At 45.3% G+C, this 14,013-nt stretch overlaps 8 non-coding genes across 8 annotated transcripts; all 8 read right to left on the bottom strand.

Annotated features, from left to right (window-relative positions):
* Positions 1–2,769: 2,769 nt before the first annotated feature.
* LOC141226861 (U2 spliceosomal RNA) lies at positions 2,770–2,960 on the bottom strand. Its single transcript, XR_012293979.1, has one exon. It is a non-coding gene; the product is annotated as a U2 spliceosomal RNA (small nuclear RNA).
* Positions 2,961–4,075: 1,115 nt separating this feature from the next.
* On the bottom strand, positions 4,076–4,266 carry LOC141226859 (U2 spliceosomal RNA). Its single transcript, XR_012293977.1, has one exon. It is a non-coding gene; the product is annotated as a U2 spliceosomal RNA (small nuclear RNA).
* A 1,115-nt stretch (positions 4,267–5,381) lies between these two features.
* LOC141226858 (U2 spliceosomal RNA) lies at positions 5,382–5,572 on the bottom strand. Its single transcript, XR_012293976.1, has one exon. It is a non-coding gene; the product is annotated as a U2 spliceosomal RNA (small nuclear RNA).
* Positions 5,573–6,687: 1,115 nt separating this feature from the next.
* On the bottom strand, positions 6,688–6,878 carry LOC141226857 (U2 spliceosomal RNA). The gene has a single exon (XR_012293975.1). It is a non-coding gene; the product is annotated as a U2 spliceosomal RNA (small nuclear RNA).
* A 1,115-nt stretch (positions 6,879–7,993) lies between these two features.
* Positions 7,994–8,184, bottom strand: LOC141226946 (U2 spliceosomal RNA). The gene has a single exon (XR_012294059.1). It is a non-coding gene; the product is annotated as a U2 spliceosomal RNA (small nuclear RNA).
* A 1,115-nt stretch (positions 8,185–9,299) lies between these two features.
* LOC141226855 (U2 spliceosomal RNA) lies at positions 9,300–9,490 on the bottom strand. The gene has a single exon (XR_012293974.1). It is a non-coding gene; the product is annotated as a U2 spliceosomal RNA (small nuclear RNA).
* Positions 9,491–10,605: 1,115 nt separating this feature from the next.
* Positions 10,606–10,796, bottom strand: LOC141226854 (U2 spliceosomal RNA). The gene has a single exon (XR_012293973.1). It is a non-coding gene; the product is annotated as a U2 spliceosomal RNA (small nuclear RNA).
* A 1,115-nt stretch (positions 10,797–11,911) lies between these two features.
* Positions 11,912–12,094, bottom strand: LOC141227166 (U2 spliceosomal RNA). Its single transcript, XR_012294264.1, has one exon. It is a non-coding gene; the product is annotated as a U2 spliceosomal RNA (small nuclear RNA).
* Positions 12,095–14,013: the final 1,919 nt, after the last annotated feature.

Raw genomic sequence — 14,013 nt, 5'->3', positions numbered from 1 at the left:
TTAATGTGGGCATTCATAGGTCAGGGTGGTGGATCTTCCATGAGGACACCTGACTCAAAGCCCTGTATATCAAATTGCTCCAGGACATCCGGGCTAGAGGACCCAAACGACTCGATATTCTGTGAGCCGGCGGTTGCCCCCTCGTAGGTCACGGTTCCCAGCCACATTCCAGGAGACGCTGGGGCTTCGACATTCCGTCTCTTTTTCGGGGCAGACTCCACTAGGTCACTGGTGCAGTCCTCCTCTTCCTCCACCTCCTCCAGGGGGGGAGACTGGTCCATCAGGACAAGATCAGCAACACAGATTTCCTGATGTTCGCCACCTAGAAGCAAAGCCCCCTCATCTGGCTGGCTAATCGCCCTGGAAGATCCTGAGGCCATCGCTGCGTGGTCCCCTGTAGCCAACCGCACAGGGGCACCACCCTCCAGCCCAACAGGATCGGTATCGGGAACCATCGATACGGAGGATACCCTCCCAGAAGGAGGACCCCCCCGCTCCGGTCCATGCGAGGTCCGCCCATCGTTAAGGGACTTCGATGCAGGTGCCGCCCCAGAGGGGCCTCCGGCTCCCTGCTCCATCCCAGCCTTCTCGCCCTTCGAACCGCCCTCCGACGCCGGCCTGCCAGTGAAGACCGGTGGGCGCATCGGCTCAGCTTCAGAAGATGCAGCTTCTGCGTAGGTCCTGGTCCTGGTCCTGTTGGGGCATCCTCGGAACATGTGCCCCGCCTCACCGCAGAGATTACATTTCCTCCCAGCGGGACAGTCCTTCATTAAATGTCCGTAACAGCTGCAATTATTGCAGCGGTCTACTTTCCTGCCCGTGCAGGACGTTTGGGTATGACCCATTTGTCCACAGTTCCTGCAACATACTGGCATTCCAGGATAAAATAAGTAGCCTCTGCTCTTACCGATTACGAAGGTTGAGGGAGGGTGTAGCATTCCTCCCACTCCACTAAGGTCCCTCTTTAGACGGGCCATATACCTTCTCTTGCCGCACCAGAAGCCTACCGCGTTCTTCACAGTACCCAGGTATCTCAGATCATCACAATAGCGGGTAAGGTAGGTCGAGATGTCTGCAGCTTCCACAAAGGGGTTCGGGAAATGCACCACGATGGGGATCTCGTCATAAGCATACAAGAGACAAAAGGTTAGTCCATCCAATTCATCTAAGTAGTTTTCCTCGTTTACCTTTTGTACGAGTTGCTGACAGCATCCCTGGCTCTTGAAGGTGATGGTGTATGTCCCCTTGTACTCGTTGTCCTGGAAGCAGAATATGTCTTCCCGCCGAAACTCCAGAACTCCAAGAAGAATCCTATGGCAGATGTAGTCCAAATTCTTCTCCATCCTCGATGCTGCTCCAACTTCAATCCTCACGGTGTTCCGCATCCGGGCATCACCCGATGAATATGTGAGCGTTGCCGGCATCCTTCACTCAGGAACGTACCGACTCTTCTCTCTGAAAGGCGCAAGCCTTCATGGGATCCCTTCCCGTTGCTCCCGGACTAATCCTTCCTCCCAATAGCAGCAGGGGGGTTAAGTCCCTCCGAAGAGGAACGATCCCCCCAGGCCGAGAGAAAGGGTACCAAGAGCACCTCACAGGCAAGACCACACAGGTAAACCTGATAGATCGTGCCAAAAGGCCGAGAAGCGATAACCAGAATTGGTTTCAAACTACGGAGCCACCCAAGGATCCTGAAAAGTCCATTTGTGGAGATGAGCTCCTGGACTCCCGTTAAGAAGACATGTTGTCAACCTCTAGATCCCTTACATGCCTGCACTTTTCGGCTTGCTGCTGCTGCAATCCACGCGTTTTAGATCTGCATAACTCCACCTCTTTAAACACAGCACCTTCACCCCCTGCTGTTCCCACCCGCCTCAACACCGTTGGAAGGGAGGAGAACCAATTAAGGCGGGGGGTGGGGTGGAACGAGCAGCTGTCTACCCTTAGCAGGAGGGCTCCTGATTACATACCTCTCCTGCTGCTGCTGCTGCTGCTGGCTGTCCAGCAGCAGACTGAAGGTGGCTGCTGCTGTGCACAGGTATATAAAGGCTCAGAGCCTATTATGACACGCGCAGCCAGCGTTCCATTGCCACATTCCATCTACTGCAGGCAGGATACCTGGCTGGCTGAATGTCGCTGAGAAGCTCACAGAGACCGCCATAAGCAACAGTTTAACAGAATGCCACAGACTAATCAACCAAACTTTTTGGGTTGGGTTCTCTTTTATAGTCTGCAGGCATTAAATGAAAGAAGTCAGTGTTCCAGCAGAGGGAGACAACGTTTCAGAAAAGGCATTGTAGCAAACCAAAAAAGAAATTTTAAGCGCAGCAGAGTAACCAGCGCACATACCTGTTAGCTCAGGTGAGTTTAAAAGGCTGCTGTTGATAACAAGGGCATTTGCTAAATAGATGGTGTGTGTGCAACAATATACTGAAAGGTCAATTATATTGTGCAGCTTATCTCACCACCTGTAGTTATTTAGGTGAAAGCTCCAAAATGCTTGCCTAATATGTCTGTTTATCCAAAAGGAAGTAAAAAGGGAGAGCTAGAAAGATAGCATTGCATCACATTACATGGCAATGCAATGCACAGTTGCTGAAGTTGAACCAAAATGAGCTTGTAATCTGGCTTCTGCAACTTTGAACATGAAAAATCCAATGAGGAGAAGAAAAGCAAAGCCAAAGAGTCCATCCCAAAATCCGACAAACAAGCAAAATGAACAAAAAACATTGAATTCAATTCTTTCTGATTTTAGAAACTGCATTAAAGAAGGGGTGCACCGGTCCTGGAGATACTGCAATACCAGGTCAATGCGTGGAGTGGACAGAGCAAGCTCTTTTTCCATCTCCCTGTTCTAAAAATCCATTTAATATATGGTCCCCAGATAGGGGACGTATCAGATATTAAACTGATAAGAACAGATACTACACTTGATCTTAGCCAAAAGGCCGAGAAGCGATAACCAGAATTGGTTTCAAACTACGGAGCCACCCAAGGATCCTGAAAAGTCCATTTGTGGAGATGAGCTCCTGGACTCCCGTTAAGAAGACATGTTGTCAACCTCTAGATCCCTTACATGCCTGCACTTTTCGGCTTGCTGCTGCTGCAATCCACGCGTTTTAGATCTGCATAACTCCACCTCTTTAAACACAGCACCTTCACCCCCTGCTGTTCCCACCCGCCTCAACACCGTTGGAAGGGAGGAGAACCAATTAAGGCGGGGGGTGGGGTGGAACGAGCAGCTGTCTACCCTTAGCAGGAGGGCTCCTGATTACATACCTCTCCTGCTGCTGCTGCTGCTGGCTGTCCAGCAGCAGACTGAAGGTGGCTGCTGCTGTGCACAGGTATATAAAGGCTCAGAGCCTATTATGACACGCGCAGCCAGCGTTCCATTGCCACATTCCATCTACTGCAGGCAGGATACCTGGCTGGCTGAATGTCGCTGAGAAGCTCACAGAGACCGCCATAAGCAACAGTTTAACAGAATGCCACAGACTAATCAACCAAACTTTTTGGGTTGGGTTCTCTTTTATAGTCTGCAGGCATTAAATGAAAGAAGTCAGTGTTCCAGCAGAGGGAGACAACGTTTCAGAAAAGGCATTGTAGCAAACCAAAAAAGAAATTTTAAGCGCAGCAGAGTAACCAGCGCACATACCTGTTAGCTCAGGTGAGTTTAAAAGGCTGCTGTTGATAACAAGGGCATTTGCTAAATAGATGGTGTGTGTGCAACAATATACTGAAAGGTCAATTATATTGTGCAGCTTATCTCACCACCTGTAGTTATTTAGGTGAAAGCTCCAAAATGCTTGCCTAATATGTCTGTTTATCCAAAAGGAAGTAAAAAGGGAGAGCTAGAAAGATAGCATTGCATCACATTACATGGCAATGCAATGCACAGTTGCTGAAGTTGAACCAAAATGAGCTTGTAATCTGGCTTCTGCAACTTTGAACATGAAACATCCAATGAGGAGAAGAAAAGCAAAGCCAAAGAGTCCATCCCAAAATCCGACAAACAAGCAAAATGAACAAAAAACATTGAATTCAATTCTTTCTGATTTTAGAAACTGCATTAAAGAAGGGGTGCACCGGTCCTGGAGATACTGCAATACCAGGTCAATGCGTGGAGTGGACAGAGCAAGCTCTTTTTCCATCTCCCTGTTCTAAAAATCCATTTAATATATGGTCCCCAGATAGGGGACGTATCAGATATTAAACTGATAAGAACAGATACTACACTTGATCTTAGCCAAAAGGCCGAGAAGCGATAACCAGAATTGGTTTCAAACTACGGAGCCACCCAAGGATCCTGAAAAGTCCATTTGTGGAGATGAGCTCCTGGACTCCCGTTAAGAAGACATGTTGTCAACCTCTAGATCCCTTACATGCCTGCACTTTTCGGCTTGCTGCTGCTGCAATCCACGCGTTTTAGATCTGCATAACTCCACCTCTTTAAACACAGCACCTTCACCCCCTGCTGTTCCCACCCGCCTCAACACCGTTGGAAGGGAGGAGAACCAATTAAGGCGGGGGGTGGGGTGGAACGAGCAGCTGTCTACCCTTAGCAGGAGGGCTCCTGATTACATACCTCTCCTGCTGCTGCTGCTGCTGGCTGTCCAGCAGCAGACTGAAGGTGGCTGCTGCTGTGCACAGGTATATAAAGGCTCAGAGCCTATTATGACACGCGCAGCCAGCGTTCCATTGCCACATTCCATCTACTGCAGGCAGGATACCTGGCTGGCTGAATGTCGCTGAGAAGCTCACAGAGACCGCCATAAGCAACAGTTTAACAGAATGCCACAGACTAATCAACCAAACTTTTTGGGTTGGGTTCTCTTTTATAGTCTGCAGGCATTAAATGAAAGAAGTCAGTGTTCCAGCAGAGGGAGACAACGTTTCAGAAAAGGCATTGTAGCAAACCAAAAAAGAAATTTTAAGCGCAGCAGAGTAACCAGCGCACATACCTGTTAGCTCAGGTGAGTTTAAAAGGCTGCTGTTGATAACAAGGGCATTTGCTAAATAGATGGTGTGTGTGCAACAATATACTGAAAGGTCAATTATATTGTGCAGCTTATCTCACCACCTGTAGTTATTTAGGTGAAAGCTCCAAAATGCTTGCCTAATATGTCTGTTTATCCAAAAGGAAGTAAAAAGGGAGAGCTAGAAAGATAGCATTGCATCACATTACATGGCAATGCAATGCACAGTTGCTGAAGTTGAACCAAAATGAGCTTGTAATCTGGCTTCTGCAACTTTGAACATGAAAAATCCAATGAGGAGAAGAAAAGCAAAGCCAAAGAGTCCATCCCAAAATCCGACAAACAAGCAAAATGAACAAAAAACATTGAATTCAATTCTTTCTGATTTTAGAAACTGCATTAAAGAAGGGGTGCACCGGTCCTGGAGATACTGCAATACCAGGTCAATGCGTGGAGTGGACAGAGCAAGCTCTTTTTCCATCTCCCTGTTCTAAAAATCCATTTAATATATGGTCCCCAGATAGGGGACGTATCAGATATTAAACTGATAAGAACAGATACTACACTTGATCTTAGCCAAAAGGCCGAGAAGCGATAACCAGAATTGGTTTCAAACTACGGAGCCACCCAAGGATCCTGAAAAGTCCATTTGTGGAGATGAGCTCCTGGACTCCCGTTAAGAAGACATGTTGTCAACCTCTAGATCCCTTACATGCCTGCACTTTTCGGCTTGCTGCTGCTGCAATCCACGCGTTTTAGATCTGCATAACTCCACCTCTTTAAACACAGCACCTTCACCCCCTGCTGTTCCCACCCGCCTCAACACCGTTGGAAGGGAGGAGAACCAATTAAGGCGGGGGGTGGGGTGGAACGAGCAGCTGTCTACCCTTAGCAGGAGGGCTCCTGATTACATACCTCTCCTGCTGCTGCTGCTGCTGGCTGTCCAGCAGCAGACTGAAGGTGGCTGCTGCTGTGCACAGGTATATAAAGGCTCAGAGCCTATTATGACACGCGCAGCCAGCGTTCCATTGCCACATTCCATCTACTGCAGGCAGGATACCTGGCTGGCTGAATGTCGCTGAGAAGCTCACAGAGACCGCCATAAGCAACAGTTTAACAGAATGCCACAGACTAATCAACCAAACTTTTTGGGTTGGGTTCTCTTTTATAGTCTGCAGGCATTAAATGAAAGAAGTCAGTGTTCCAGCAGAGGGAGACAACGTTTCAGAAAAGGCATTGTAGCAAACCAAAAAAGAAATTTTAAGCGCAGCAGAGTAACCAGCGCACATACCTGTTAGCTCAGGTGAGTTTAAAAGGCTGCTGTTGATAACAAGGGCATTTGCTAAATAGATGGTGTGTGTGCAACAATATACTGAAAGGTCAATTATATTGTGCAGCTTATCTCACCACCTGTAGTTATTTAGGTGAAAGCTCCAAAATGCTTCCCTAATATGTCTGTTTATCCAAAAGGAAGTAAAAAGGGAGAGCTAGAAAGATAGCATTGCATCACATTACATGGCAATGCAATGCACAGTTGCTGAAGTTGAACCAAAATGAGCTTGTAATCTGGCTTCTGCAACTTTGAACATGAAAAATCCAATGAGGAGAAGAAAAGCAAAGCCAAAGAGTCCATCCCAAAATCCGACAAACAAGCAAAATGAACAAAAAACATTGAATTCAATTCTTTCTGATTTTAGAAACTGCATTAAAGAAGGGGTGCACCGGTCCTGGAGATACTGCAATACCAGGTCAATGCGTGGAGTGGACAGAGCAAGCTCTTTTTCCATCTCCCTGTTCTAAAAATCCATTTAATATATGGTCCCCAGATAGGGGACGTATCAGATATTAAACTGATAAGAACAGATACTACACTTGATCTTAGCCAAAAGGCCGAGAAGCGATAACCAGAATTGGTTTCAAACTACGGAGCCACCCAAGGATCCTGAAAAGTCCATTTGTGGAGATGAGCTCCTGGACTCCCGTTAAGAAGACATGTTGTCAACCTCTAGATCCCTTACATGCCTGCACTTTTCGGCTTGCTGCTGCTGCAATCCACGCGTTTTAGATCTGCATAACTCCACCTCTTTAAACACAGCACCTTCACCCCCTGCTGTTCCCACCCGCCTCAACACCGTTGGAAGGGAGGAGAACCAATTAAGGCGGGGGGTGGGGTGGAACGAGCAGCTGTCTACCCTTAGCAGGAGGGCTCCTGATTACATACCTCTCCTGCTGCTGCTGCTGCTGGCTGTCCAGCAGCAGACTGAAGGTGGCTGCTGCTGTGCACAGGTATATAAAGGCTCAGAGCCTATTATGACACGCGCAGCCAGCGTTCCATTGCCACATTCCATCTACTGCAGGCAGGATACCTGGCTGGCTGAATGTCGCTGAGAAGCTCACAGAGACCGCCATAAGCAACAGTTTAACAGAATGCCACAGACTAATCAACCAAACTTTTTGGGTTGGGTTCTCTTTTATAGTCTGCAGGCATTAAATGAAAGAAGTCAGTGTTCCAGCAGAGGGAGACAACGTTTCAGAAAAGGCATTGTAGCAAACCAAAAAAGAAATTTTAAGCGCAGCAGAGTAACCAGCGCACATACCTGTTAGCTCAGGTGAGTTTAAAAGGCTGCTGTTGATAACAAGGGCATTTGCTAAATAGATGGTGTGTGTGCAACAATATACTGAAAGGTCAATTATATTGTGCAGCTTATCTCACCACCTGTAGTTATTTAGGTGAAAGCTCCAAAATGCTTGCCTAATATGTCTGTTTATCCAAAAGGAAGTAAAAAGGGAGAGCTAGAAAGATAGCATTGCATCACATTACATGGCAATGCAATGCACAGTTGCTGAAGTTGAACCAAAATGAGCTTGTAATCTGGCTTCTGCAACTTTGAACATGAAAAATCCAATGAGGAGAAGAAAAGCAAAGCCAAAGAGTCCATCCCAAAATCCGACAAACAAGCAAAATGAACAAAAAACATTGAATTCAATTCTTTCTGATTTTAGAAACTGCATTAAAGAAGGGGTGCACCGGTCCTGGAGATACTGCAATACCAGGTCAATGCATGGAGTGGACAGAGCAAGCTCTTTTTCCATCTCCCTGTTCTAAAAATCCATTTAATATATGGTCCCCAGATAGGGGACGTATCAGATATTAAACTGATAAGAACAGATACTACACTTGATCTTAGCCAAAAGGCCGAGAAGCGATAACCAGAATTGGTTTCAAACTACGGAGCCACCCAAGGATCCTGAAAAGTCCATTTGTGGAGATGAGCTCCTGGACTCCCGTTAAGAAGACATGTTGTCAACCTCTAGATCCCTTACATGCCTGCACTTTTCGGCTTGCTGCTGCTGCAATCCACGCGTTTTAGATCTGCATAACTCCACCTCTTTAAACACAGCACCTTCACCCCCTGCTGTTCCCACCCGCCTCAACACCGTTGGAAGGGAGGAGAACCAATTAAGGCGGGGGGTGGGGTGGAACGAGCAGCTGTCTACCCTTAGCAGGAGGGCTCCTGATTACATACCTCTCCTGCTGCTGCTGCTGCTGGCTGTCCAGCAGCAGACAGAAGGTGGCTGCTGCTGTGCACAGGTATATAAAGGCTCAGAGCCTATTATGACACGCGCAGCCAGCGTTCCATTGCCACATTCCATCTACTGCAGGCAGGATACCTGGCTGGCTGAATGTCGCTGAGAAGCTCACAGAGACCGCCATAAGCAACAGTTTAACAGAATGCCACAGACTAATCAACCAAACTTTTTGGGTTGGGTTCTCTTTTATAGTCTGCAGGCATTAAATGAAAGAAGTCAGTGTTCCAGCAGAGGGAGACAACGTTTCAGAAAAGGCATTGTAGCAAACCAAAAAAGAAATTTTAAGCGCAGCAGAGTAACCAGCGCACATACCTGTTAGCTCAGGTGAGTTTAAAAGGCTGCTGTTGATAACAAGGGCATTTGCTAAATAGATGGTGTGTGTGCAACAATATACTGAAAGGTCAATTATATTGTGCAGCTTATCTCACCACCTGTAGTTATTTAGGTGAAAGCTCCAAAATGCTTGCCTAATATGTCTGTTTATCCAAAAGGAAGTAAAAAGGGAGAGCTAGAAAGATAGCATTGCATCACATTACATGGCAATGCAATGCACAGTTGCTGAAGTTGAACCAAAATGAGCTTGTAATCTGGCTTCTGCAACTTTGAACATGAAAAATCCAATGAGGAGAAGAAAAGCAAAGCCAAAGAGTCCATCCCAAAATCCGACAAACAAGCAAAATGAACAAAAAACATTGAATTCAATTCTTTCTGATTTTAGAAACTGCATTAAAGAAGGGGTGCACCGGTCCTGGAGATACTGCAATACCAGGTCAATGCGTGGAGTGGACAGAGCAAGCTCTTTTTCCATCTCCCTGTTCTAAAAATCCATTTAATATATGGTCCCCAGATAGGGGACGTATCAGATATTAAACTGATAAGAACAGATACTACACTTGATCTTAGCCAAAAGGCCGAGAAGCGATAACCAGAATTGGTTTCAAACTACGGAGCCACCCAAGGATCCTGAAAAGTCCATTTGTGGAGATGAGCTCCTGGACTCCCGTTAAGAAGACATGTTGTCAACCTCTAGATCCCTTACATGCCTGCACTTTTCGGCTTGCTGCTGCTGCAATCCACGCGTTTTAGATCTGCATAACTCCACCTCTTTAAACACAGCACCTTCACCCCCTGCTGTTCCCACCCGCCTCAACACCGTTGGAAGGGAGGAGAACCAATTAAGGCGGGGGGTGGGGTGGAACGAGCAGCTGTCTACCCTTAGCAGGAGGGCTCCTGATTACATACCTCTCCTGCTGCTGCTGCTGCTGGCTGTCCAGCAGCAGACTGAAGGTGGCTGCTGCTGTGCACAGGTATATAAAGGCTCAGAGCCTATTATGACACGCGCAGCCAGCGTTCCATTGCCACATTCCATCTACTGCAGGCATTATACCTGGCTGGCTGAATGTCGCTGAGAAGCTCACAGAGACCGCCATAAGCAACAGTTTAACAGAATGCCACAGACTAATCAACCAAACTTTTTGGGTTGGGTTCTCTTTTATAGTCTGCAGGCATTAAATGAAAGAAGTCAGTGTTCCAGCAGAGGGAGACAACGTTTCAGAAAAGGCATTGTAGCAAACCAAAAAAGAAATTTTAAGCGCAGCAGAGTAACCAGCGCACATACCTGTTAGCTCAGGTGAGTTTAAAAGGCTGCTGTTGATAACAAGGGCATTTGCTAAATAGATGGTGTGTGTGCAACAATATACTGAAAGGTCAATTATATTGTGCAGCTTATCTCACCACCTGTAGTTATTTAGGTGAAAGCTCCAAAATGCTTGCCTAATATGTCTGTTTATCCAAAAGGAAGTAAAAAGGGAGAGCTAGAAAGATAGCATTGCATCACATTACATGGCAATGCAATGCACAGTTGCTGAAGTTGAACCAAAATGAGCTTGTAATCTGGCTTCTGCAACTTTGAACATGAAAAATCCAATGAGGAGAAGAAAAGCAAAGCCAAAGAGTCCATCCCAAAATCCGACAAACAAGCAAAATGAACAAAAAACATTGAATTCAATTCTTTCTGATTTTAGAAACTGCATTAAAGAAGGGGTGCACCGGTCCTGGAGATACTGCAATACCAGGTCAATGCGTGGAGTGGACAGAGCAAGCTCTTTTTCCATCTCCCTGTTCTAAAAATCCATTTAATATATGGTCCCCAGATAGGGGACGTATCAGATATTAAACTGATAAGAACAGATACTACACTTGATCTTAGCCAAAAGGCCGAGAAGCGATAACCAGAATTGGTTTCAAACTACGGAGCCACCCAAGGATCCTGAAAAGTCCATTTGTGGAGATGAGCTCCTGGACTCCCGTTAAGAAGACATGTTGTCAACCTCTAGATCCCTTACATGCCTGCACTTTTCGGCTTGCTGCTGCTGCAATCCACGCGTTTTAGATCTGCATAACTCCACCTCTTTAAACACAGCACCTTCACCCCCTGCTGTTCCCACCCGCCTCAACACCGTTGGAAGGGAGGAGAACCAATTAAGGCGGGGGGTGGGGTGGAATGAGCAGCTGTCTACCCTTAGCAGGAGGGCTCCTGATTACATACCTCTCCTGCTGCTGCTGCTGCTGGCTGTCCAGCAGCAGACTGAAGGTGGCTGCTGCTGTGCACAGGTATATAAAGGCTCAGAGCCTATTATGACACGCGCAGCCAGCGTTCCATTGCCACATTCCATCTACTGCAGGCAGGATACCTGGCTGGCTGAATGTCGCTGAGAAGCTCACAGAGACCGCCATAAGCAACAGTTTAACAGAATGCCACAGACTAATCAACCAAACTTTTTGGGTTGGGTTCTCTTTTATAGTCTGCAGGCATTAAATGAAAGAAGTCAGTGTTCCAGCAGAGGGAGACAACGTTTCAGAAAAGGCATTGTAGCAAACCAAAAAAGAAATTTTAAGCGCAGCAGAGTAACCAGCGCACATACCTGTTAGCTCAGGTGAGTTTAAAAGGCTGCTGTTGATAACAAGGGCATTTGCTAAATAGATGGTGTGTGTGCAACAATATACTGAAAGGTCAATTATATTGTGCAGCTTATCTCACCACCTGTAGTTATTTAGGTGAAAGCTCCAAAATGCTTGCCTAATATGTCTGTTTATCCAAAAGGAAGTAAAAAGGGAGAGCTAGAAAGATAGCATTGCATCACATTACATGGCAATGCAATGCACAGTTGCTGAAGTTGAACCAAAATGAGCTTGTAATCTGGCTTCTGCAACTTTGAACATGAAAAATCCAATGAGGAGAAGAAAAGCAAAGCCAAAGAGTCCATCCCAAAATCCGACAAACAAGCAAAATGAACAAAAAACATTGAATTCAATTCTTTCTGATTTTAGAAACTGCATTAAAGAAGGGGTGCACCGGTCCTGGAGATACTGCAATACCAGGTCAATGCGTGGAGTGGACAGAGCAAGCTCTTTTTCCATCTCCCTGTTCTAAAAATCCATTTAATATATGGTCCCCAGATAGGGGACGTATCAGATATTAAACTGATAAGAACAGATAAGGTTTCAACATAAATTTATTCAGATATAAAAAAGTACAAAAACACATTATTCTTATTTACAGCGTTAATAGAGCTCTTTCCACAGACATTATTAGTACAAAATAGTATTCCACATGTAAAAACACCATCTTCTATTCGCTTCGTGTTTACCCACATCTTTGACATGTTTCAAATAATAAATATACATTTCGCTAAAAACCATTCTAATACAATCATTGATGGAAATACAGTCACGTTTGAACAACAAAATATTCCTCACTTTCCACATAGCACTTTTTGCACAATTTATTATACACCAGCATATTTTGGTTTGATGTAAAGTTGGGCAATTAAAAAGTCCGTATAAAACATATTCGTGACAAAAGTCTTTCAGACCACAAACCCATTTCAAAAGCACCCCCAGTCTCCGCCAAAGTTCTTGCGCATAAAAACAGTTCCAAAACAGATGTAAAACCGTCTCATCACTTCCACACGAGTCTCTAGGACATTTTGCCCGCGCCGCCAGGCCTCTCCTGTGCTGAAAGTCTCTAGTTGGGAGGCACTGGTGGACGGACATCCAGGCAAGGTCTTTATGAATATTTGCGAGAAACTTTCCAAACACATTCCTCCAGACTCGCTTGGATCTGCTCCAGGAAAAGTTGATTACTTCAGATACTCTTTCTTCCCTTCTCAGATGAGTTATCAATTTCCTTCGGTCTTGAAGAATATCAGTATCCAAGTCTCTTAATTTATAATTTCTACATACTTTCTCTAAGATGATAAGATGCTTTGGGGGACATAATAAAACAGGCGAAGATAAGGATGGCCGTAGCCATCTCTTAAAAACATAACCACAAGTATATTTTAAAAACAGACTAAAAACACTGTTAGAATTAAGAAGCTTAAAACAGAAACAGAAGAAATTTATATACAAAAACATGCTCAAATCCGGGACATCCTTTCCACCATTTTGATGCCTTTTATACATTTCTGTGCGTTTTACTTTTTCCATCTTCGAGCCCCAAATAAATATAAACATGCAGCGAGTCAGCTTTTTGAGCATTAAGTCGGAGGGAGGGTACACAATTGCAACATATAACATCATTGGCAATAATACAGACTTAATAATTAGAACTTTCCCTTCGATTGACAAACTACGCAAATTCCAAAAGGATAGTTTCTTCACCATTTTCTCCTGGACCTCCCCCCAACTCACAACCCCGTCATTTTCTTTATTAAAAGTAATGCCCAAAATTTTAACTTTATCACACTTCATTTTGACTGCTGGTAGGTCCACTGTATCCCAGGAACCAATTGTCAAACACTCAGTTTTATTAAAATTCAACTTAAAACCTGAAGCCTGACTAAAAAAACTGGTACACCTCACCACCCTCCGGAGGGAAGCAGGATCCGTGCAGATGGCAGTAACATCGTCCATATACCCGAAGACTTTAATTTGGGCCCCCCCTCCACCCGGAACAGGGACCCCACGGATCACTATATCTTTCCTAATTTGGCATAATAAAGGCTCCATAGCACAAATAAACAGGATCGGGGACAAAGGGCAGCCCTGCTTCACTCCGGATTCCAGCGGTATTTCACCTGTTAAGAAGCCATTAACAGAGATTTGACAATATGAATCTTTATACAAAATCTTAATTAGAGACATGATAAAATCCGGGATCGCCATCTTCTTTAAAACACTAAAAAGATACTTGTGCGATACCCTGTCGAACGCCTTCTCAATGTCCAGCGCCAACAGGGCTAAATTCTGACCACGATCCCTAGTATACCATATTGCATCTCTTATGACATTTAACACCTCCGCAATACTCCTTCCCGGTACACCACAAACTTGTTCTGGTTGTATCAACTTATCAATTATCATTTTAAGCCGGCATGCAATAAATTTGGCTAATACTTTATAATCCATGTTGAGGAGGGTGATAGGCCTCCAATTTGCAAGG

This window comes from Phyllobates terribilis, unplaced genomic scaffold (assembly GCF_046119375.1).
Source record: "Phyllobates terribilis strain yellow unplaced genomic scaffold, ASM4611937v1 Scaffold_416__1_contigs__length_1633014, whole genome shotgun sequence".
NCBI lineage: Eukaryota > Metazoa > Chordata > Amphibia > Anura > Dendrobatidae > Phyllobates > Phyllobates terribilis.
Note: the sequence above shows the minus strand (reverse complement) of the source record. Positions and strands in the feature narration are given on the sequence as shown.